The following is a 24,933-nucleotide window of genomic DNA, read 5'->3' on the forward strand; positions in this document are numbered from 1 at the left end:
GTAACAGTAGTCCTGATCCCTTGGATAATATAAAACGATTCGTCTCAGACTTGAGGTGCTTCAATATTTCCAAGTTGTCAATTGCTATTCCATGTACCAGATCGAGGTTTATAGCCATTGTGCGGTTCGTGACGCTAGTTAGGATTGGTGGGAGCACCTGAACTCCTGAGGTGGTAATGCTGGACTTATGTTGCCAACGAAATTGTTCAGGAAAATAGTATCATCTTTGATTACTTCGACGGTAGATGCGTTGCTTGTCAGGTAAGGACAACTTGTTTCTCCGCCCTTGAGAAGACGATCCAAACAACCAGCCTCCGGCAACAGGTCCAAGGATTTCTTTTCACATACCCTTGCTGAGGATAAGTGCAAACAGTCTCCCCTTATGCCAAACGTCTCCTGTTTGCTTATAAGGATAGTTTTGTACGTCAATTCTAACCGATGGCCTTTCTGGACATTAGTTCGTGTGATAAGGTGGTTGAATCTTTCCTCCGTGACCTTAGGCAGAGATAACACGTACAGCAATAGCGTGTTGTTGGTGTAGATCGAAGGTTTGCTATACTCGATGGCTTCAATAGCATTACTGTATGGAGGGATGTCAATCTCGCCAACAAGCTGGTTAACTTCTTCCTTGCTTGAGAGATTGCTATTGACGATGCCAGCCTTAGCCATTTGGCACGCGCGTATCAGCTCGTTCACGTCTTCCCTCAGAATAGCTATTTTGTTTTGGACATCCTGCTCGAGCCTTTCCCTGGTTCTTCGATCGACGACGTCATTTGTGATCGTCACAACGCTGTTTAGCTTCTGCAATACGGTGTCGAGGTATTATAGGTCAATAGCGTGGATTAATTCAAAATGACCGCTGATGACATAGCCGCTACCGTGCTCCACCGTAACAATTGAGGATTCAAGTTTAAAGACATTTTTAAATATAATAATTTGTTCTAAAACTATTACAGTGCTTCAAACTTCTAGGCGATTTTAACATGTTCTATTTTTCTTTTAAATTTTTAATTTTACTTTCAAATTAGCATTAACCTATCTTGCAATGAATTTTAAAGTTTAAAGATATTCTTAATAATTTCTTTTAAAACTATTGTAATGTCTTAAGTTAATATTGCCAGTTGCGCGTGTTCTTTTCTTGAAAGCAACTTGTTCCTAATCAGAATATCCTTTGAAAGGAAAAGGGAGAAAAAGCATTTCATCGTTTATATTAAAACAAGTGGCTTTTAGGAAAAGAGGAGCGTTACATATATGGCAAAAAATATTTTTTTTTTTTTTTGTACAATTTACAACGCTTTACATTATTTGAATATTGGCAAAAAAATATTTTTTTGTACGATTTACAACGCCCTAGATTATTTGAATATATTTGGCGTATTTTTTCCTTTTTTTGATTAACAGTTTCTTTCTCTCTTTTTTCTTAAATATAAGAAATTGTTTCATATAAAAATATTTGTTTTTCTTCTTCTTTTTTTTTTATTTTAGTTTTACTTTATGATTTTGTGTATCAATTAATTAATTAAAATTTTGTGTATTAATAATAGTTATATTAAAAAAAAAAAAAAAAATTTTATTATAATTTTTTCTTTAAAGTGCCATTCCCATGAGGAGTCGAACCCCGATATTCAAAGAATATCCACCAATTTTATGGGTTGAGAGAGTTATTTTTATTGTATTTATTTTTATTTCAACGTGGCAAAAAATATTTGTATTTATTTATTTTTTTGTAAGTGCCATTCTTTTTCTTAAAAGCTCTCTATTAATTTCATCATTCCCATGAGGAGTCGAACCCCGATATTCAAAGAATATCCACCAATTTTATGGGTTGAGAGAGTCATTCTTATTGTATTTATTTTTTATTTCAACGTGCCAAAAAATATCTGTATTAATTTTTATGTGCCTTTTAAAGTGCCATTTCTATATATTGTATATATATAGGTATATATTTTTACTCATTCACTCTTCCTTATGAGGAGTCGAACCCCGATATTCAAAGAATATCCACCAATTTTATGGATTGGAAGAGAGCTGCTTTTCTTTGTACTGTGCCTCCCCCCGTAAAAATCGTGAGGGTGAAACTATCCAAAAATTAAACACGTTGGGCAATTGGAGGTGGCTGATTCACAGCAGCTACAAGTGCTAAATCTTATTTTACGTCGTGCTATGGCAGGGCTGAATTTAGAACTTGTTGGGCTTAGTTTCTTTGATCCGAAGGCAAAGCATTGTCTGAACAGTTTTTACCTCGAATTATGACCTGAATATCAAACTTCAATACGACAACATGAGCAAGACATTCTCTTATGTGCAGAAATTGCTCATAAAGTAATGCGCACTGATACGTTATACAAAATTTTACGAGATTGCGTCGGCAAACCAGACTACCATGATGCTTTTAAAGGAGAAGTCGTTGGAACAATAATCCTTACCGACTATAATAATAAAACATGTTGGATAAATGACGTGGACTTCCAACAGTCGTCCAAGTCGAAATTTCCAACCAAGGATGGAAAGATTTCGTATGTTGATTATTATAAAAAACGTTACAATTGCAATGAATTTGCAGATTGGACACGAGGATTTTAAAATAATTCAATGTACAAACACGTTGACATTAAGAGGTGGTACGTGATTACGCCATCACGGAATTTACGCGAAGTTCAATTTGTCGTACAAATGTGTACAAGAGCAGCTAATGGAATGCGTATGGGCATTGCAGAGCCTATATGTCAATGGATTAGTGACGATCGTAGTGGATCTTATTCACAAGCAATCAGTTTCCTACTGGAGATCCCCAAATCGTGATGGAGTCGGTGGTGGGCAATTGTATCAAGTTTTCAGCACCGAAGTGAAATTTTTGATGGAAAGGTTAAACAAAATGTATTCTGATTATGAGAAGGAACCTCCAGAACATTATGACCTTTTCTTGGTATCTCAGTCTGTGCAACAAGGAACAGTGTCGCCAACAAACTGTAATATTGTATACAGCAATATTCGTTTAACACCAGGTCAAATGCAGCTTTTAACATGCAGAATGACCCATCTGTATTATAATTGGAGTGGCACTTGCTGTGTACCTGCCGTGTGCCAATACGCGCACGAACTTGCATTCCTTGTCGCTGAGAGCATTCATCGTTAGGCAAGCAATGCTTTAGAAAAGCAACTTTATTTCCTTTAAAGAGATTGAAAATGAGATAAACCAATTTTTATCCATTTCAATTTTCCTTATATATTTTTTATCTACTGCAATATACAGCGATTACTTGGGACAACTACCTTACTAAAGGTGTTAGCGTGGATAGGGGTATTCCACATTGTCAAATTTTGTATGTTTAGGTAGGCTGAGTATGCCTCTGGCAACGATCGCAGCCCCTGTATAATTAACATTTTCGAAAGTTCAGGATTCAGGCCACGAATAAACACGTCCAACGCCCGATTCCTATAAGTTCCTAAATGATTATGGAAATTTTTTGTTGATCGAGGATAGCGTTAACCGCCCCATTTAATTCAAGAATTAACTTCTTTAGGTCCTTCATTTTTTTTATTTTTTTTTTTTTTCTTTCCCCAAACCTTAAGGCACAGTACAATAGAAAAAAGAATGAATAAATTTGAGTGTTACCTTGCTTTTGTTTTTTATTTTTTCTTGTTTTATCGGCACGGCACGGCACAGAATTTTTTCCATTCGGATTCTTTTGGTTCTCCTATAAATGAGAATTAATGAGTTTTTATCTTATATGATTCTCTATCATTTTTATTTTTTTTTTATTTTTTTAATATTTTTAATAAAGAGAAAAAAAAAATTTTGTTTGCTTCTTTTTTCTTTTTTTTTTTTGTTGGATAAAACGATTCTTTATTATGATTAGTAGGGAACATTAAAAAAGAAAAAATTTGTTTAAATTTACTTTATATTGTTACTACAAAAGTTTTCATAAATAAAAAATAAAAAGGAACAAAAAATTAGGAGAAAAAAATAAAAAATAAAAAGGTAAATATGTTGGGGTTTTTCCTCTTTTTTGTTTTGTTGGTAACGATTTTTTCATTTTTCAAAAATTTTGTTTTTTGTAAGGAGGCATTTTAAATTCTTGTACAGGACAGAGGGTCATACTGTACTCGAACCAGCTACGGAGAGATCGCCAGAATCCCGTTTGGAAGTAGTGTAGCCATTTGTCAAATTCGATGGCACTACGAGCCTACTAGGGCACGATTCATCCCACTAACAAGCCCGCTCTTGTAGTAATGACCATTTCCTTTGTACCAAGTTTACTTCCGTATTTTAGTTTATTTCAATATAATTCTTTATTATATTTTATTGGTTAAGGTCACGGAAGGGACGCGGGAACCCTTTTTAGTCGTCCTACAATCAGATTGTAGGCAACCTACTTAGGACGCTTCCTTCACACGATTCTCGAAAGCCTAAACAACTTTTAATTTAGCTGCCAGAGGCCAGAAATAGTTGGCGTGTTCCCATGTGAACGACAACGTGCACCCAGATAGGGCGTATCTAGTCCACTGGCTGCAGCTGCTTTATCATGCCGAGATCGCTGACGTTACCCAATTTACTTATAAACATGGCTGTAATTACACTAGCCAATTAACATTTTTCCTCTTTTTTTTTGATATTTGCGAATCCGGGCAAGGAGTCGAACCTTGTGCCAATGGCACCCACCAATTCGCCACAGATTTAAAATATGTAATTTTTCTCAAGAATCTTTTTGTATTCTTTTTTATTCTTTTTATATTCTAACATGGCTGTAATTACACTAGCCAATTAACATTTCTCTTCTTTTTTTTTTTTTGATATTTACGAATCCGGGCAAGGAGTCGAACCTTGTGCCAATGGCACCCACCAATTCGCCACAGATTTAAAATATGTAATTTTTCTCAAGCATCTTTTTTTGTATTCTTTTTTATTCTTTTTGTATTCTTTCCTTCTGACGAGGAGTCGAACCTTGCACTATGAATGTTTCACAGTGCCCACCAATTTGTCAGGGATTTTAATATAATTTTCTGCGTTATTATCTTTAAAAATTTTTTTTTTTATTTTTGCAGCCTTTTTTATTAAATAAGGCATTTAGTTAATTAACAAGTACTTGGTCCCATGCAATCTCCAATGTGGAAGGTGTAGCATGACTACTATTGCGGGCACACAAGACTGTAACCGACCGACATTATAGTCGTAGGAGTCCGTCCTCGTAGGCGTAGGCATACGGCCTCCTGTGGCAATTCTAATGTCACCGAGCGCGGACGAAAAATTGTTGTGGTGCAGTAACAAGTAACATTTGTTTTATTTCTTTGACAAATTTTAGCCATCTGCTTTTATCCTCGTGAGTGAATTGCCAGGAGGGTCCCCCCGTAGGTAGTGAATCGCTGAGCAATATCCTCCGAGTTTTATATTTATTTATCGCAGTAGTGCAGTTATAAATAATGTTTTATTTAATTTACAAATTTTTAGAAAATTTTTTCATCCTCGTGAGTAAATTGCCAGGAGGGTCCCCCCGTAGGTAGTGAATCGCTGAGCAATATACCCCGAGTTTCATATTTATTTATTGCAGTAGTGCAGTTTATTTAGTTCACAAATTTTAGAAATATCCTTTCATCCTCGTGAGTAAATTGCCAGGAGGGTCCCCCCGTAGGTGGTGAATCGCTGAGCAATTTACTTCGAGATTCATATTTATTTTATAATTAATAAATTTTTTATTTGGGCATTCACCCTCCACTGCACCTCACAAACCTTTCATCATCGTAAGTAAATTGCCAGGAGGGTCCCCCCGTAGGTGGTGAATCGCTGAGCAATTTACTTCGAGATTCATATTCGTTTTACAATTAATTTTTTATTTAAGCATTCACTTTTCACTGCACCTCACAAAACTATCGTCGCACTCCGCTCCATTTTGCCGGGTATTCCCTTACTGAACAAGGGAATCCTTTGTGAAGCTCGCATTGCGGCAGTTACTTTGCACAAGTGCGGCTTCACATTGTGGAAGGGAATTTTAAAGTGATTTTTCGTTTTGCGCCGTGAATCTTTTCAAACACTTAATTTGATTTAGTTTGAATTTATTTCAAATTCACTTTTAATTTTAGTTTATTTCGTTAACTCCGCTTTTTAATAATTTCATTTGAACTTAATTTATTTCGTGTTAATTTATATTAAAAAATTTTGCTATGATTTCAATTTTGGTTTCTTGTCTAATTTTATTTTAATTTTAGTTACAATTTGATTTATTTTATTTCATCAAGTTAAATTTTATTTTACATATTTTCTTTTATGACACGGCACACTCACTTTTTTATTTTCACTTTTTTTCCCTTTCCACTACACCATAAGGATTCCTTTGCGGATCCTTTACACTACAAGGATTCCTTGGGGGAGATCCTTTACACTTACAAGGACTCCTTGCGGATCCTTTACACTTACAAGGACTCCTTTGTGGAGATCCTTGTTAGGTACCCCATCTTTTTGAAAAAAGAGGGGTCCCTGCTCGGGCGCCAGTTAACGTGTCCCGCAGGACATCGTTGAAAAAATTAAAGTTGCGGGCCAACCACTTGGCCCGTTAAGTTATACTTACTCCTGTTTTGCTGCCAATCAAAAATGCCTAGTTATTTCTTTATGTACCGAACCAAGAATGGTTTTACCATTTATTCCTATGCCTAAGCTAAGCTAATTCTTAATTTAACAAATTGCTGACCTAGCGGTTCACACGGTGCAGCGGCGGTTATATATTAACGCTGCAGCGCATGTGTCATCTGATACGCATTGCTAGCGAATCGCAGTCAGGCAGCTGCCTTAACTTGCTGACATAGCGGTTCACATGGTGCAGCGGTGGTTATATACTAACGCTGCAGCGCATGTGCAATCTGATGCGCATGCCAGTCAGGCAGTCGCCTTAACTTGTATTATAAAATATGTAAAAACGTTGGCCTTAACAGCTGATTTTGTGATTTGACAACAGTTAATTTCAATGGTTAAAAAATTTACTATCTCATACTAGTTGCTCTATCTCGTTCTTATGCATACATTTTTGCTAATTGGAGTTGGAAAGAATAATTGGAATTGTTAAGGTGCAATATTTTTTTAAGTAGTTCCTTTTTACCGTTACCTGAGTTTTAAGACTTAACAGCTAGCGCTCTTGTTTTTTTGTAGAATAATAATTTTATTCCTATTTTTTATTTAATAAATAGAAAATTAACGTCCTTTACATACATATGCACATATCCATACTTACAAGCATACCCGTGCACTCATACTACTTTTAATAATACATTCTTTCATTCAACAGCCTTTTAGGGAACGGAAAACAGTAAGCTTCTAATTATAATTCCAACTCATGCAATCTCTACGGCCCCTGTGTGTCGTAAAATCATTATCCTGCTGTCACATACTAACGGTTTTCAATTATTTGATAAACATCTCGTAGATATTCCACAACAAATTAATCACTGTAGCTGTAGAAGGGTCATTTGTAAAATGCAAAATACCTGAAGCAGAATCGCACGCGACTACCTACAAGTATGTTAATATATCATTCTCGGTTGTGGTACTTATAAACACGTTTAGTTTTGATTATTATGCAAATCAACGAAGTCAAAATCAAAAGTTTGAAAATAACTTTAAAGGGCAGTTCATATATCAAACATTTACGACTACAGGGCACCAAAGCTGCCCAGTAAACTAAAACCACTAAAATCGGAGAGTAGTTGTAGAACCATTGCGGGCTTAGAATTCCGTACTGAAAAGCACGCAAGGGATGCGCTTTGATATTGGAATTTGATTTCATAAAGCTCTCACGCAACGGTTTCGTATTAAATGACATGTATTGTATAGAAACACATTCATAGTTGAAGTTTGAAATAAATTGAGGCCCTTTTTTATCTGAGAAATTACAATATATAAGCGGCCGGCAGTATTCCCGTTCATCGGCGTAGGAAAAATTGGTGCACTGGGTGGTGAAACGGCAATTAAAAGTTTGTAAATGCTGATAATTATAACATACATACTTATTTACATACTAGCAAACCCGGCCCTCTTCGCTGGGCACACTAAAATAGAATAGATATGGTTTAGAACAGAAAATATATGGTTTTCATATTATTTATTTCTTTATTCAAGCGCTTTGGCATAAACAATATTTTTTGTTTTTCTATTTGTTTTTGAGTAAATATAAAATATTTTTTCCATTTTTCTTTATTTATTGAATCTTTCGTTTATAAGAAACTAACAATAAGTTTACAAATCTTATATACTAGAGTAATATGTTTCCTTGCCAGTGCTAAGAAACGAATTATTTGCTCAAATGAACATATATTTACATATATGATTAAATCGGTTGTGAATCTCCAATTCTTCATAGTTGGGAGCTGAAAAGGACGGGTTTCCAGTCTCCGATTCTTTGTAGCTGGGAGCCGGAAAGGCCTAGTTTCCAGTCTCCCTTAAGCTTCCGTTGTCTCTCATGTCGATTGTGAAAATGATGTTGTTTTTTTGTTTTTGTTTCGAATGTGATAGATGTGGTTGGAGGAAGTTGTGGACGGACTCTCGCGTGAGATGAGATCATTAAGATACTGCAGACTTGAAGATGTCTCTTTTTTTCAATCTTGTGTGACCTTCATCTAAAAGTAGTTGGGATCTGAAAAGGACGGGTTTCCAGTTTCCGATTCTTCGTAGCTGGGAGCCGGAAAGGCCTAGTTTCCAGTCTCCCGTAGAGCTTCCGTTGTCTCTCATGTCGATTGTGAAGATGATGTTGTTTTCTTGTTTTTGTTTCGAATGTGATAGATGTGGTTGGAGGAAGTTGTGGACGGACTCTCGCGTGAGATGAGATCATTAAGATACTGCAGACTTGAAGATGTCTCTTTTTTTCAATCTTGTGTGACCTTCATCTAAAAGTAGATTTCGCGCTAGTTTATTGGGATGGTCTTCTAGCTTTTGTAGGTATTTTTTGCTCAACCGTACTATTTCATCGGCTACACGAGGTATGCAAATATCTCTGTGAATGTTAACGTTCTTTATATACCATGGCGCTCCCGTGATTATCCGCAAGGCTTTAGATTGCACTCTCTGAAGTTTTTCGATATTTGAGGGCGTAGCTGTTCCCCACATTTCTATACCATATGTCCATATTGGTTTTAGCATGGCTTTATATAGTAGCACTTTGTACTCTAGATGTAATGCTGATTTCGAATTAAGCATCCAATATAGGCTTTTCATTTTAAGCTTGATATTCGACACTTTCTTTTCAATATGATTCCGCCATGTGAGTCTTCTATCTAAGTGAATTCCAAGATATTTTATTTCGTTTTGCTGTGGTATATTCTGACCATTTATTGTAACTGCAGGGCAAGTTTCTTTTCTTAGAGTAAAAGTAATATGCACGCACTTGGTTTCATTAACCTTTATTCTCCAGTTTTTAAGCCATACTTCTGTTTCAAGTATATGCCTTTGTAATATAGACGTTGCTACTTTTGGGTCTGTGTGAGTGCAAAGTATTGCAGTATCATCGGCAAATGTTGATGTCATTGTTTGGCTCGTCGTTGGCATATCAGATGTGTATAATACATATAAAATAGGGCCCAGAACGCTGCCTTGTGGAACTCCAGCGTCTATTCTACAGTGCCGAGAGAAAAAATCTTTTTGCTTTACAACAAATTCTCTATTAGTGATATAGTTTTGCAGCAAGAGGTGTACATTCGTAGGCAGTAAACTAGTAATTTTGTGAATTAGGCCGCGGTGCCATACCTTATCGAATGCTTGTGCTACGTCTAAGAACAGTGCAGTGCAGTACTGATTTTTCTCAAAGGACTTTCGTATAAATGACACAATGCGATGAACTTGCTCAGTCGTACTATGTTTTGCTCTAAATCCAAATTGGTGTTGAGGAATAATATTGTTATCTTGAATAAAGGGCATTATTTTCTGCAAGAGCAACTTTTCAAATAGCTTTGAAAGTATGGACAATAGACTAATTGGCCGATATGAGGATGCTTGGCTTAAGTCTTTCCCAGGTTTACCAATCATAATGATTTGAGATAATTTCCAAGCTTTTGGGTAGTAGGCAGTACGAGAGATGGCGTTAAATATGTGCCTGATATGAAGAACGGCAATATTGGGAAGCTCTTTTAGCATTTTTGGGGTGATTTTGTCGTAACCTGGTGCTTTTTTAGGTTTAAGTTGATTAATAACTGAGACTATGTTATTTTTTTTAAACTTAATTGGCTTTTTTGGTGGTTTCAATATGTCTAGTGGTAAGCAAGTAGTTGCAGAAGGCTGATTGGGAGTGAAGACAGATTGCAGATGTTCAGCAAATACACACCCTTTTTCAGAATCCGTACGTGCCCAATTACCATTTCCTAGCCGAATTGGTGATTCGTACTGTATGGGCCGATTTATATTTTTTGTGGCTTTCCACAATGCGTAATCTGTTTGGTCCGTCGGAGTAAGATTAGAAAGGAAATCATGAAGATGCCTCTCCTTTTCTTTTTTAAGGGCGCAACGCAACTTAACTGTGTATTCATACAATAGTTTCTTGTATTTTGGAGAACGATATTGTTGCCAAGACCTTCTCAGCTCTCGTTTCTTTTTAACTAAATCTTCTATAGTCTCATCAATGTTTCGCTGAGAGTTAACACGACTTTTATTATTTGTGGCCACTGCTGCCCTAGTAGCTCCATGCATTAGTTCAGTCAATGTATATATCTGCCTATCGATATCAATATCATTCTTTAAAGGAACATTGGTTTTTATATGAGTGCTAATGTATTTCTTATATTTAAGCCAGTTTATGAGGTTGGGATGGGGGAGCTGATTACCCGCTGTTCTGGTGCAAGGACTACTTTCCATGGTTATAATAGACGGAGAATGGTCGGAGGACAATTCCAGGGATGAGGACGCTGTTACAATCTTGCGATCAATACCCTTTATAATACCAAAGTCAATCAGGTCAGGCATCTTCTGGCGGTCAGATGGCCAATATGTTGGCTGTCCTGTAGATACAACATCAAGTTTTGATCTTAGTATACAACTAAAAAGTTGTCTCCCTCTAGGTGTGACCAGTCTAGAGCCCCAATAGTGGTGCTTGGCATTGAAGTCCCCTGCAGCCATAAACTTTGGCCCAAGTTTGGCAAAAAAATCTTTGAACTGTTGTTCGGTTATAATTTGAGAAGGAGGGCAGTACACAGCTGCGATAGCCATTGTACTGGAAAATTCTTGCAGTTGAATAATAGTGGACTGAAGGTATTCTTCATTAAATTCCTCAAGTACACTGTGCTTTAGACGTTTTTTTATTAATATCGCTGTGCCACCACGAGCCATGTTTCTAGGATGTTTTGTATCATAGAAAAGATATTCCGAAATTCTAAAATAATTTTTATCTGTAAGATGAGTTTCAGATATAAGCATAATGTCAATGTTATTTGATAATAGAAAATTATAGACTTCGAGCTTGTGCTTGGTGAGACCGTTTGCGTTCCAATGACAAATTTTGATTCTGTACATTATGGTTTATTTAAAAGGGTTTGCATTAAAATGGTTTGATTTCTAATCAGATCCTGTATCATGCTTTGCATTCCAACCATAAATTGATTAAGAGTTTGCACGAGTGTTTGAAGCATAGATGCTATACTGCAATTATTAATGTTATTTGCTTCCACATTTGGGTTGGTTTTTAGGACGTTTGCATATGATTGGTATTGTGGTTGTGCTATTGGTTGGCGACTAGAAGAATTTAGATTTGGTACTGTTGTAGGTGGGACAGGTTTTCTATTTGGCAGCAATTCTTTTTGTTTTATTGATAAAAATACAGGACAGCCCCGATAATTAGCAGTGTGGTTTTCTCCACAATTGCTACATTTTTTAGCACTTGCATCTTGTTTTGGTTTGCTACACGTAGATGTGGAGTGTAAGTCACCGCATATCACACAAACGCTTGGTAAATTACAGTAGCTACGAGTGTGGCCGAATTCCTGGCAGTTTGTACATATAAAATATAAATTGAAAATCAGGAAAAAAGAAGATTGTTTTTAAACTTCAAATCAACGCATATGAATAACTAAGAAACAATCGTCTTTTTTCCTGATCATCCATGAATTTTTCGTTTCAATTTATATGTTTTATTAAGCATTGGAGCTTTTTTAACCATTACCCATTTATATTTTTCAAAAAAAAAAACGAAAAAAATTGTTTTTTCCACGAACACATAATTTCATTCGGATTTCACATTAAATTCTCAAATTTCGTAAGAAATTATTCACTGTTCCAAAATCCACTCCAAAAAAATTCACAAACAATTTTTACATGTTGCACTTACGTTTTTTCCTTATGGCATCCAAATCAGAAAGAAATTTTGACACATTGTAACTCACACTGTCAATTTGACAGTTCAGTTCCGCCCCAAGCGTTAAAAAAGTAAGCGACATTATGGCTGGCTCAAAAGAACGCTGTACCCGTTGCCACTGCTCCGAATTACAACCAAACTTTACGAAACCCATTTTCAATACTTACTTAACAATGTGCATAAGTTTGGTTTAATTCGGTGCAAAGACACGGCGGGTCCACGTTTTGGCATATATTTCGAGACCCTAGTCATCAATAGGTATGAAAATTACCCCGTATTAAAGCACTTATCAACAGCTTCCATTTGATACCCATATTGTACATACACGTCCGAAGGTTACCCGGGTCAACGTTTTGACCTATATCTCGAGACCCTATCTACCAATAGGTATTCAAACTATACGGAAATAATCTTCAATACCTACTTAACAATGTGTGTAAGTTTGGTTTAATTCGGTTCAAAGACACGGCGGGTCCACGTTTTGGCATATATTTCGAGACCCTAGTCATCAATAGGTATGAAAATTACCCCGTATTAAAGCACTTATCAACAGCTTTCATTTGATATCCATATTGTACAAACACATTCTAGGGTCCACGTTTTGGTCTCTATCTCGAGACCCTAGTCACGGAGCGGATGGAAATACTCTGAACTAAAGCATTCTCCAACAGCTTCCATTTGATACCCATATTGTACATACATATCCCAAGGTTACCCGGGTCAACGTTTTGACCTATATCTCGAGACCCTATCTACCAATAGGTATCCAAATTATACGGAAACCATCTTCAATACCTACTTAACAATGTGTGTAAGTTTGGTTTAATTCGGTGCAAAGACATGGCGGGTCCACGTTTTGGCATATATTTCCAGACCCTAGTCATCAATAGGTATGAAAATTACCCCGTATTAAAGCACTTATCAACAGCTTTCATTTGATACCCATATTGTACATACACAACCAAAGGTTACCCGGGTCCACGTTTTGACCTATATCTCGAGACCCCAGTCACGTAGCGGCATGAAAAATACTCTGTACTAAGGAATTCACCAACAGCTTCAATTTGATATCCATATTGTAGAAACACATTCTAGGCTCCACGTTTTGGTCTCTATCTCGAGACCCTAGTCACGGAGCGGCATGAAAAATACTCTGTGCTAAAGCATTCACCATCAGCTTCAATTTGATACCCATATTGTACATACACATCCGAAGGTTACCCGGGTCCACGTTTTGACCTATATCTCGAAACCCTATCCACCAATAGGTATCCAAACTATACGGAAACCATCTTCAATACCTTCTTAACAATGTGTGTAAGTTTGGTTTAATTCGGTGCAGACACGGCCGGTTAGCGAACACACACAAAAAGTTGACTTTATTTTATATATAAGATTTTTTTCAGTTTGTGTCCGAAAACTCCAAATATCTTACGGAACCCTACTTTTTTCCAAAATAAAATGTAATCCATGTTACTCGTGGATAATGTAGTTTTCGAATGGTGAAAGAATTTTTAAAATCGGTCCAGTAGTTTTTGAGCCTATTCGTTACAAACAAACAAACAAACAAACAAACAAAGTTTTCCTCTTTATAATATTAGTATAGATATGTAGTACTAATACATTCATATTAACAATAGTGTGGCACGTGCAACATTGGCGTGCTTAGACTGATTGTCTGCTCTAATTTATGATAAATGCCTTCTTCTTCTTCTTAATTGGCGCGATAACCGCTTACGCGATTTTGGCCGAGTTTAACAAAGCGCGCCAGTCGTTTCTTTCCCGTGCTAACCGGCGCCAATTGGACACACCAAGTGAAGCCAAGTCCTTCTCCACCTGATCTTTCCAACGCAGAGGAGGCCTTCCTCTTCCTCTACTACCACCAGCTGGTACCGCATCGAATACTTTCAAAGCCGGAGCGTTTGTATCCATTCGGACGACATGACCCAGCCAACGTAGCCGCTGGATCTTTATTCGCTGCGCTATGTCTATGTCGTCGTAAAGCTCATACAGCTCATCGTTGATAAATGCCTTAATGAAATGATTTTTGTAGCATCTTAGTGTAAGTTTTACAATCTGAGATGCATCTAAATGTGATTTCTCAGCCTTGAGAATAGTAACAAAACAATTTTGACATTGCAAAATCATAAAAAATGGTGAAATTGAATGCGCCATCTAGCATAAGTTTTAGGTAAAAAAATCATCAAAAATTAATTTTCGGTCCCGCAAACACTAAGGTACCATAACTTTCCAGAACAATTCCAGAGAACAGTATTTAATATAATTTTACTAAAATTTTTCTATTTAAAAAATTCCCACCTTTAACACTTGTTCTGTATTCATGGGTCAAAATTGCCAAAACCACATTCAACAATGAATATTTCTTTATAGCTTTCATATAAGCGGATGAAGCTTTTCTACATTTAATATTTCTTAAAACTTTATAAATTCGGAAAACGTTGGTTTTTTGCTAAACCTTCCTTGTATACGCTGGGCAAAAAGAGTTACGTATGCTGCATATGACGATCGAAATTACCCGTAAAGCTAATGAGTATTCACACATTTTATTCTTAGTATTCTGCAAGTGAGAACTCAGCTGCATCCTACTTATACAAAATTAATCGTTAATTTTTTTTTTTTTAATAACTGTTTCAGTAAAAAAATTGAGTTTGAGTAATGGAATTCTTTATTTAGACTTTTACGCGCTCCATTGCTTGCCTACTTATATACTACAGTTAACTATGACACGTCAACGCTATTTGGAAAAATTATAAATTTTCTGATAGGGTGATTAATTTTGTGCCACCTTGTATATGTTCCTGTTTATTCTTGTTTCAAGTAATCGTTGACAGCGTTTCGGCATACTAAAGTGAAGGTGATATTGTTTCACTCGTTTGTAAAAATATTTTATAATCGGAAGCATTAATTGTTTAAAACCAACGTAAAAACTCTATGGCCCTTATTATGAGCAACATTCGATCTTCGACTGTAGTCGAAAGTGCTGATCGAACGAATTTTCATTTGGTATTATGGTGCTCATTCGTTTAAGAATAGGACTATTGTGAGTTTCGATCGCTCGACGCATTTACAATAGATGATTTTTTCTCAGCTGATACAGAAAATCAAAATAAAAGAAAACCGATTTTGTTGAAATTCTTTGCTAACAACAATTTTGAAAGTTAAAAAAAGTATTTTTTGTGAAAATGAGTACAACGGAGTTGTGGTTCGACGATTCATCGGTCGATGAAAGATTAGTGGAATTGGCTAGATGTAGAAAACAGCTGAGGGGCGCATCCAACCCCCTTGAAATGGCTTCCACTGAGTAAGTTTAGTATTTTCAAAATGTGTTGACGTACTTAATATTACAGAAATTTCCTTACAGTTTTTTAAAGAACTTTAGATTATCTAAAGAGGCGTTTATGAACCTACTGTCCAGTACAGAAAACCAGTTGTAGCAGTGCACCCGAGCAAAGAGCTCTTCACTATTCTCCAAAAAAAGCAACACAAATTATTAATGTGTGTGCAGCTTTGCACAACATTTGCTTGTTTTATAATGTTCAACTTCCGTATGAAGAGTTATCCGATGAGAACCTCAACGATGATGCTGAAGATATTGAAGTGGAGCCAAATAACGGAGAACCAGAAAACATAAGAAATACAATTCTTAGATTATAGAAAAATCTAAAAAGTATTAAATAGAAACCTTTACGCCACAGTTTCTGTTTTATTTTTGTTATAAATTTTCTTTATTCAATTATTCGTCATTCGAAAAAAATATGTATTTCAGTTCCTCTACGTATTTCAGCCCATACCTGCCAAGGGAAAATAAAAATGTATTTCTATAAACATCACAAAAAAAAAAACCATTATTAACCTTAATCCATTTTGCTGCCGTCTAACTGGTGGTCCCAAGCAATTCAGCTCCGTTGTAAATTCCTCCCATTTTTTTGCTGCTTGTACTTTGGTGGAAATCCCTTTTGCGAATTGTGGATTCTCTTCCATTAATGAAACTAGCCTTTCTAATTGCTGTTTGGTACTCACGACTTTCGACCTGCATAATATTATCAAAATTAGTATATATTTATTATTTGGTTACTATAAAACAATAAATAATCGCAAAATTTTAACAAGTTTTCCCACAATACGCTAAACAATCGAAAGCAAAATTGCATTCGACTCTAAATTCGGTATACAACGAAAATTTCGACACCGTTGCACCGCTCATAATACCAAATTGACATTCGATTTTCGATCTTCGACAACCAACGAATATCGAAGAGCGAATGCAACTCATAACAGGGGCCTATATTTTGTACGTTTATTAAATAATTTTATATTTATCAAACAAAAAATGAGTTACTTGAATTGGAATCAAAACCTAAAAAGACTATTCTTTTGAGGCTTTGCTATGGGACGTGTAAACTTTATTTACTTTTCGCATCGCGAAATACGGATACATAAACTTCCATTTTTTATCACTGTATAGTTAATACCTTTTATGAAGGACTGCTTTATTATTGCAAAAGAAAAACTGTAAAATTTATTTCATTGTGTATAGGCTCACCCATAAGTAAAACTCTATCCCAGGATTTGGCTAGCTATTTCTAAACTCGCACTTCAAGTATAAAGACAAGACGTTGCCATTCAGGTCCGTTCGCCCACACAACTCGAATATGAAATTACATTACTAGAAAAACGAATTAGAACTAATTATGGTAAATTTAGATATATTGTCATTATTATTTTTTCTTTAACTCCTATTGGCATAGGGCCAGATAATATTAGTTGGGAGTATTTTTGTAGTGAAATTTCTTACACAAGTTTTTTATAGAAATGTACCAGAACTTTTCTCATTTCTTATAATGCGTTTAGAGGTAGTATAAAGTGAACATTACAGAACACCAACTGAGTCCAGACTACTTACAGCACGTTCCTGAAAACCAAAAACGAGCGGAAAACACATCTCTGAAAATACTCATTAACTCACACATGGTAATGGCATAAGTAAGTTAGCAATACCTAATACAAAAATTAAGACTTAACATTTCCGACTACTAAATCACTATGAAATATTACAAATTCCATAAAATTTAAGTATGGGATAATTGGTAATGCCCTTCGCTACGCTACCAACTCATTCCATATAATAACTTTAACCACTTCGGAAGAAGCTCATTAATCTTTGTCACTAGTTTGTATATGAGGCAAATTTTACTATAAAATTTTATATACGATATTTAACTAATTTTACTAATGCACACATATTTTATATGGTAATTAATGAGATGTGCTATGCACAAAGTTTTTGTAATTATAAAAAAAACTACCATTCAGGGTCTCCTTTTCAGTAGATCGGTTAAAAAAGTTGCAAACAATCGCCGAAAATAGAAATAAAACTAAAGGTTGGCTACCCCAATTGTCTAAATCAAATATTAGAGTAATATTTTTAAGGTTCTTGTTTTCTAATTTCCGAAATCTTTACACTTGTACATCGGTCACAAATAACTCAAATTTATTCATGCGATATACGAAAACTTATATTAGTAAAGCCGAAAACAGATTTAAAACGATGCACCAAAGGTCATGCCAAACTAAAAGTCGTCATACAGTTGTACAATGCAGAGTAGGAAATGGAAAATAGGTATTCATCCATACATGCGTACATATGCCTTTGATAAAGTCCACATAATATACAAAGATGGAAAGAGGAAAATGGATGGCGAATTGGTTGTGAAAAGGCAAGTCGCACAATACTTTTGCGGCACTTTAAGCCAAAAAGTGGAAGAAAATGCTTTTTGTTGTTTGTGGCTGGCGCATCAATTCCAACTGAGTTGAAGATACAAATTCTGAGGAAGTTTTGCTAACAAAAAACATTTGCTCAAGATATTTCCCGTTATATTCTGCTGTTCGTTGATGTATGGAAATAAGAGGGAAAGTGCAATAGGATAGCACACATACATACATATGCATGCATGAAAGACTACATCATTTAACTGTTGTTTGTCAGAGACGGAAAGTTGAGTGTACTGGTATTAGGTGTTAACTCACTCCAAATCGGCAGTTTTCATTTAATGACTGCATTTCAAGTTGACTGTGGAGGGAAAATTTGAAATTTACTATGAAGTATGCGATAAGGTCGTACAATATTAATAGTTAGAAACTGGTAATTAGGGATTTGTTCATTTGTAGTTTCAGAAAATTAAGGAAAAATAACAACAAGAAAATGTTTGAAAACTGTAGAAACTTTCGAAAAGCACTTAACTCGATTTAGCTCTTTTTACATGGATTCTCAAACTTATGGATTTCCAAACTGTAGTTCATATATGTAATTTAGAAAATTAAAGAAATTCCTCTTTTTGCTTAAACGATGCCCCAATACCATAAAAATAACCCGCTCAAATTTCTCTCTGTTATAAATAAAAGGTTTCTCGTCTACTAAGTAATTTTAATCTACTTTTTCTACGGCCATTCGAAAAACAAAAAATAGACTCGGCCTGACATCAAAGCTAAACTAGAGATTGAATGGATAATTCATTTGAAAAGTACACAAAGTACGTATATTCCTACTAAGCTGAGTACGTTGCACCGGCTAAGCCATCACTATTTGCTCAACAAAAGCATTAAATTTGCTAAGCGACAAGCCACTCGCAGTTTTTGTAATCAATCGCCTATTGCAAAGGTTGAAAACGCCGGTGTTTGACTCTTTTCCTGTAGCCATTTACTGCTGACTTAATGAGAGTCCGAAAGTCTTTAGACAAACCTAGCCAATATTGTGCAGTTTGTTTAATAAAAACTTAAGTAATTGCATAAAGTCCTCCACGTTTCTATCATTCAACAAACTTCACGTATTCACTCAATAACTATCTTAAATCAGTTTCTACATATTATTTTATCTTCCTGAGCAAATCTTTATTAAATGAAAATTCGTAAACCTCAGATTCAAATGCTTTGCCTGGCTATCGCTGTCTGTGGCTTGGCAAACTCACTCTAGTCGGATGGGCTTCGTCAGCCACATCGCTGCTTGCTCGCCCGTCCATACAAATATCTACATGAATTATTTCATCGTCCAACAAACGATGGCTTACTATTTTGAAGATTTCGTTGACATATCTTTATGAAGGGAACGCCCACCCTCAAAAATCTCACCAATAAAAAACAAAAAAGCTGCTGACAGCTGAGGAAAAAATTATTACTAATGATTGAAAGAAGCGCAAAGAGCTGCAGTCAAGTGTGCAAAATGTGTAAAAGAAATGCTGCAATCAACGATTCAATAAAGCAGAGAAAAGAAAGAATGGGTAAACAAATTTAGTGTTTTATGCGTATGAATGTATGTATGTGTGTGTGAGTCTGAATGATAAGTAAGAGATGTTGGTTATGACAGGAAATGAAGAAGTAGAAGAAAGAAAGGCTCAAAACATATATCGAACTAAAGAAAAAGGTGAAAGTGAAAGATTACAATGAAAATATATTGAAGGTCATGACAAAAGGCGGAAATGGTTAACAGCAAAAAGGGCAAACAGCCGTTATGATTGGCGATGATTTCGATTAATCACAAATCAACAAAAATTCAATGAACCCAATTTTTTTATGAGTGGAGTTTTGCAGCTTCTAAGAGATCAATTCTGCATAGATGGTGAACATTTTGTTACATATTTTAATCAGAAATGTGGCAGTTTTTATGCGATTTTTGTGTTTTGAATACAATGATTGCTAGTGGATTTGCTTACTACCGCTGATGGTAAATAAAAGTATTTCGAGCTATCTTTCGATGAGTGAAAAGCCATTTTCAGCATACAATCAGCGCCGCTGTTTGAGGAAAAAGAAATCCATTAGTTTTGCTTTAAATTCTTTGATCGATACTTTACGGGATATAGATCACTGCAGGCATCTACCGAAAAAGTAATGGATTTCTTTTTTCCCAAACAAATATATTAGAACTCTAGATGCCCGGGTATAGAAAATTGCAAGCTTTTGAAAAATTTTAGTAGCTATACCAAAATTGACAACTTTATTTGTTAACAGTTCTTGAATTTTCCAAGGATGCTAGCACTGTCTATGAATAATTTGTAACACTAATAAAAAAGTGCTGATAAAAAGAAGTATACCATTTCCACAGAAAAAAATAGCATTACTTTCACTGTTATCCATTTCTGGTATCCATTTACACATTCGCTTTAATGTAAAATTTTTGTGAATTATAATAACACGCCCTTGGCAGCTGTTGAGGCTGAGATTTTCTATAGAGGAAGAAACATTTAATTGCATGCAGTAACCATTCACCCCACGACTCACTATTTATATGTTACGCACAAGGCAACTGTATTTCGCCTACGCGGCTACAAATTTGAGCGGCTACAAAATGAGCCTTAATGAAATATTGAATTGGAAACTCGTTCGTGTATGCCAATAAATTTTACATTTAACTTTGAGATCGTTCATCAATTTATTTCCACGCTTTTCTTTGAATGGGGAGTGAATTTTGCCACTCCATAAATAAAATATCATGTGCCTTAAAATAATAAGCCAATCTTCATTAGTTCGATACTTATTTCAGCTATGAAAATCACAAAAACAGAAGTTAGAGTGAGTGCCTCTCGGCTGGCAATGACAGACTGCCATGCGAATTTTAGTCCAGTAGAAAGAGTCTCATAGAATGATTTATCGCTTTTCTAAACATGATTTGTCAAAAGAAGAATTATTTATTTCAGCATTTCTTTATAGTAACATTTGTTCACTTAAAAATGGCATCTATCAAACTCCAGTTTGAATGTTGATTGAAAACACTCTTCACGCTGCTATCACAGCCTGTTGATGGTGACCCGCCTACGTGTTGATGTGAAATTTACCGCTGCTGCAGATGAAGTAATGTGTATGATTTGAAAGCTTGAGCAAGGCCATTTAACTCAAACCAATTTTCACCGATTTTTTTAATTTGATGCCAGCAGTAAATATTCTGATATGTTTCTTTCGAAATGGGACACTTACACTTGAAAGTCCACTAGTAGTAGTCGGGGCTTTAAATTGGTAAAGTATTATTATTTTTTTAAGCATTCCATGTTAGAGGTATACTCAAGTTAGTACGAGGTAGGGCACCGAAAATATTTCATGTTAATGAATTCGCAAAAAAATAAAGAAATGCTTCTAAAAATATATATTATATATTAGCCATTTAAGTATGTTTATGTACTTTTGAAGAGCTACAATGATAAAAATAGTTTTGCAATATATTTTTAATATATTTCAATATTACACTGATTCTTTTAATAAGAAAAAAATAAAAAATAGTAGTAATTTGTCAGACTAAAATATTACACCACCTGTTTATATAAAATTACTAAAATAATAATGCACCGCTAATGATCACAGAAACATGCAGATTCATCAATCTTCGACCTTTTCAAATTACTTACGCAATGAACACTTTTTTCAACCTCACACACTTGTATATACATATATATACAAGCCTATTTATATGAATGTGTAAACGTGCAGGAGTAATAACAGCAGATTATTCTTAAATCGACGTGCGTAATTTTTAATTCATCCTTCATGTTCGCCTTTTCTAAATCGCTTACTCCACCCTCACAGCATTTTCACGCATAACGCTCTTATCGGTATCAACTATCACGCAATTTTCTTTTTTGTTGTTCTCGTGTTTGCCTTTTTTGTTTTGCTTTCAACATTGATGGTCATTTAATGTGATTGAGCGTCCATTAGATGCTACTTTGGCGTTGATGTATTTCTGTTTGTTTGTATAAGTATATACAGAGACTTATTTATAGTTATATGGTTGCATATATAAGTATAAGAATATATATAAATAGGCAAAAAACATAAATGTTCATACAATTTGCTTAGTTAATTTAATTTTTGCCCACATTTATTTCTAATTTGAAGAATATGGAGAGACTTGGAAAATATGTTCATGTATGTGCCTTATCAGCGCTAAGCGAACAGTATTGGTCAGCGAAGTGCACAGCGCTATTGATTAATCATCAATATGTTAGCACGTGAAACGATTTACAAGCACTTCTCTTCAATAAACTTTTGCCATCGGCTTAATTGTTTGCTCGATTTCCCTCCCACCTTTGGCACATAAACAATGGCAGGACTTATGGCTGAAATATCTACATTCATATCAGCGCATTGAATAAGGGTCTCTTATCTTTCCTTCCAGCTTGCTTATGTCTCATAAGTATCTACTTTCCCAAGTATCCACTTTTGTACTTAAACACAAATCTTGCAAATACATACACAATGTTTTATTTCTTTCATTCTTGGCACTGATTTTGTGCTGTGATCGTTCTTGTGGTAATCATTATGCCGCCTGTTGAGTAGCAGTTCACTTGATACAATATTTTTGGTTTAATTTATGAATTTTGTTTTCCATTAACAACACTCGTCAGTTGAATAAACTTTGTGTTTCCATGACGGTTGGTTTGCTGTTGGGAGGTTGCGTATACGCCATACCGACACGTGGCTACTGGTGAGTGGCAGGCAGTGGTTGTGCTGACTAAGCGTATACTGTGTATCGATTTAAATCTGTGTTGAGCCGAAATACTATAAATATGTGTGCTGCATAGCTGCTTTTACTCGGTGTATGTATATTAGGGCGGACACATTTTTTTCGACTTGATTTCTAGCAGATCTGAATTTATAATTATTTTGGTTTTAGAAACTTAGGAGATACACTTTTTGTACTATTTATCTTCCTGCAGCCGCCGTAGCCCAGGTTGGAATCTCTGTGCATGAAACATCAAATGCTTTTTTTTCGAGTAGCAGCCGTCCCTCGGAAGGCAATAGAAAACATCTGAGTGTATTTCTGCCAAGAAAAACATTCGACATTCGGAGCCGGAATAAAACCATCGTCCCTCGGTTTGTCGAAAGGCACCGAGACGCACACCAAAAATCGGGGAGAAGCTCGGCCAAACACCAAGGGAGTAAGTACCAATTGCATCTATATATGTATAATATATACCTTCCTTGCCATAAATTCCTCTCCATTTTCGTATTAGCTAAAGATGGCTTCTTTTAAAAAAATTACATTAGAGCTATGCTTTAATAGACTTTTCTTCTTAGAATTCTATGTAGAATACGAGACTGCTGGGAATGTTGTCGGGAAAAATTCTTCCATGCAAATTGACCCACCCTAATTCATAGAGATGTAAATTTATTGCTTCCCCCATTGCATGACCTTTGCTGCTGCTAATTAGTTTATAAGTTCCACACTTTATTAAGCTGCTGATTTGGCAATTTATGGTTGAAAGTGTCTCGACTAGTTCGCTAAAACAAATGATCAAATTTACATGAACATTTTTTGGGTACTTTAAGTTAAATATTACTTTGTTTGTTATATCTTTAAATGCTTGCAGGCCGTTGTATTTTTTAACCACAAAAGGCAGACATTGTTTTTGTTGTGTGTAAAGTTTTTAAATTAATTTTACCAGCTCTTAAACGAAGTTCAGGCCTGAAAACCGCGGTCCATAGCCAATAACCACACAAAAAAGTAAAAGAAAAATAATAGTGAAACGTAAAACGCAAACACCAATAATGGCGAGACGACGACACCTTCAGATGGCCAGGCGGAAAAATGAGAAATATTGCGGTTTTACCAAAAAAACATGGCAAAAAAAATGTGTAATGCACTCCTACATGTATGTGTATGTATATGTTTGGGCATATAGTATGTACGCAAAATATCTTATTTTTACTGAAACTTGTGTAGTTTCAACTAGGCGTAAGCCAGTCAAGGGCGGTGGAACAAATGAACAAAGTGTGCAGGTGTGCGTTTTTGTGGAAAATGTGACTTTTTTGAAGCTTAATAAGTAGTACATAACGCCAACATATGCTTCAAAGGCATCCGATAATGCCGCGCCATTCTCAAGCTAGAAAAATTTCACATTAATTTTTTTATGTACGTAATTATTTTAGATAGGAGAACACAAGTAAGCGAACTTGAAAGAAGAGAAAGTTTATATGGTACACAAATTTTCAAACGAGGCGTGTTTTTTGTCTTAAACAATTTGTTGTTGTTTTTTTTAATTTTGTTTTTAATTTTTCTGCGTCTTACAAATACCCAAGTAGGCAAAAATTGCTTGTGCTGTGTTTGGCAGACATATTTTACTAAAATAAAAAAAATATATATGCGACATATATTTATATTTAGAGCCTCATTATTACTGTGCTAAAAATACTCATTACTGCGTGCACAAATGGTTTGATTGGCGTTTAAAAATACTCGATAGTAAACGCTTCGGGAGGAATTGAAATGAGTGTCATCGGGTGTTGTCCACTGCAGCCGTAACACCTTCTCATTTAGGACATTCTGACATTAGTGTTTATTGATATTTATTATTAATTATTCAGTTTTAGCTTTAACACTGAGTGGTAACACTGAGCGATACCAAAAATTTCATAATGCTGTTCATAACGTACTGAAATCTGAGGTAGAAAATGTAAAATTCTTGGTAGAGTAAACAAAAAAAGCCATACGTTGTAGTAAAATTAAACCTTCTTTGTCATCAAACGAGCTTAAAACTGATTTAAATTTGCCAGGTTAATAGCAAGAACACCCAGAAGAGTACCGCTGTTGAGTTTACAGAACAAAACAAAAAGG

At 35.4% G+C, this 24,933-nt stretch overlaps 1 pseudogene; it reads left to right on the forward strand.

Moving 5' to 3' along the window:
- Window positions 1-852: 852 nt before the first annotated feature.
- Window positions 853-2,583, forward strand: LOC129244405 (protein aubergine-like; annotated as a pseudogene).
- The last annotated feature ends 22,350 nt before the right edge of the window (window positions 2,584-24,933 follow it).

This window comes from Anastrepha obliqua, chromosome 4, assembly GCF_027943255.1.
Source record: "Anastrepha obliqua isolate idAnaObli1 chromosome 4, idAnaObli1_1.0, whole genome shotgun sequence".
In the NCBI taxonomy this organism is placed as follows: Eukaryota; Metazoa; Arthropoda; class Insecta; order Diptera; family Tephritidae; genus Anastrepha; species Anastrepha obliqua.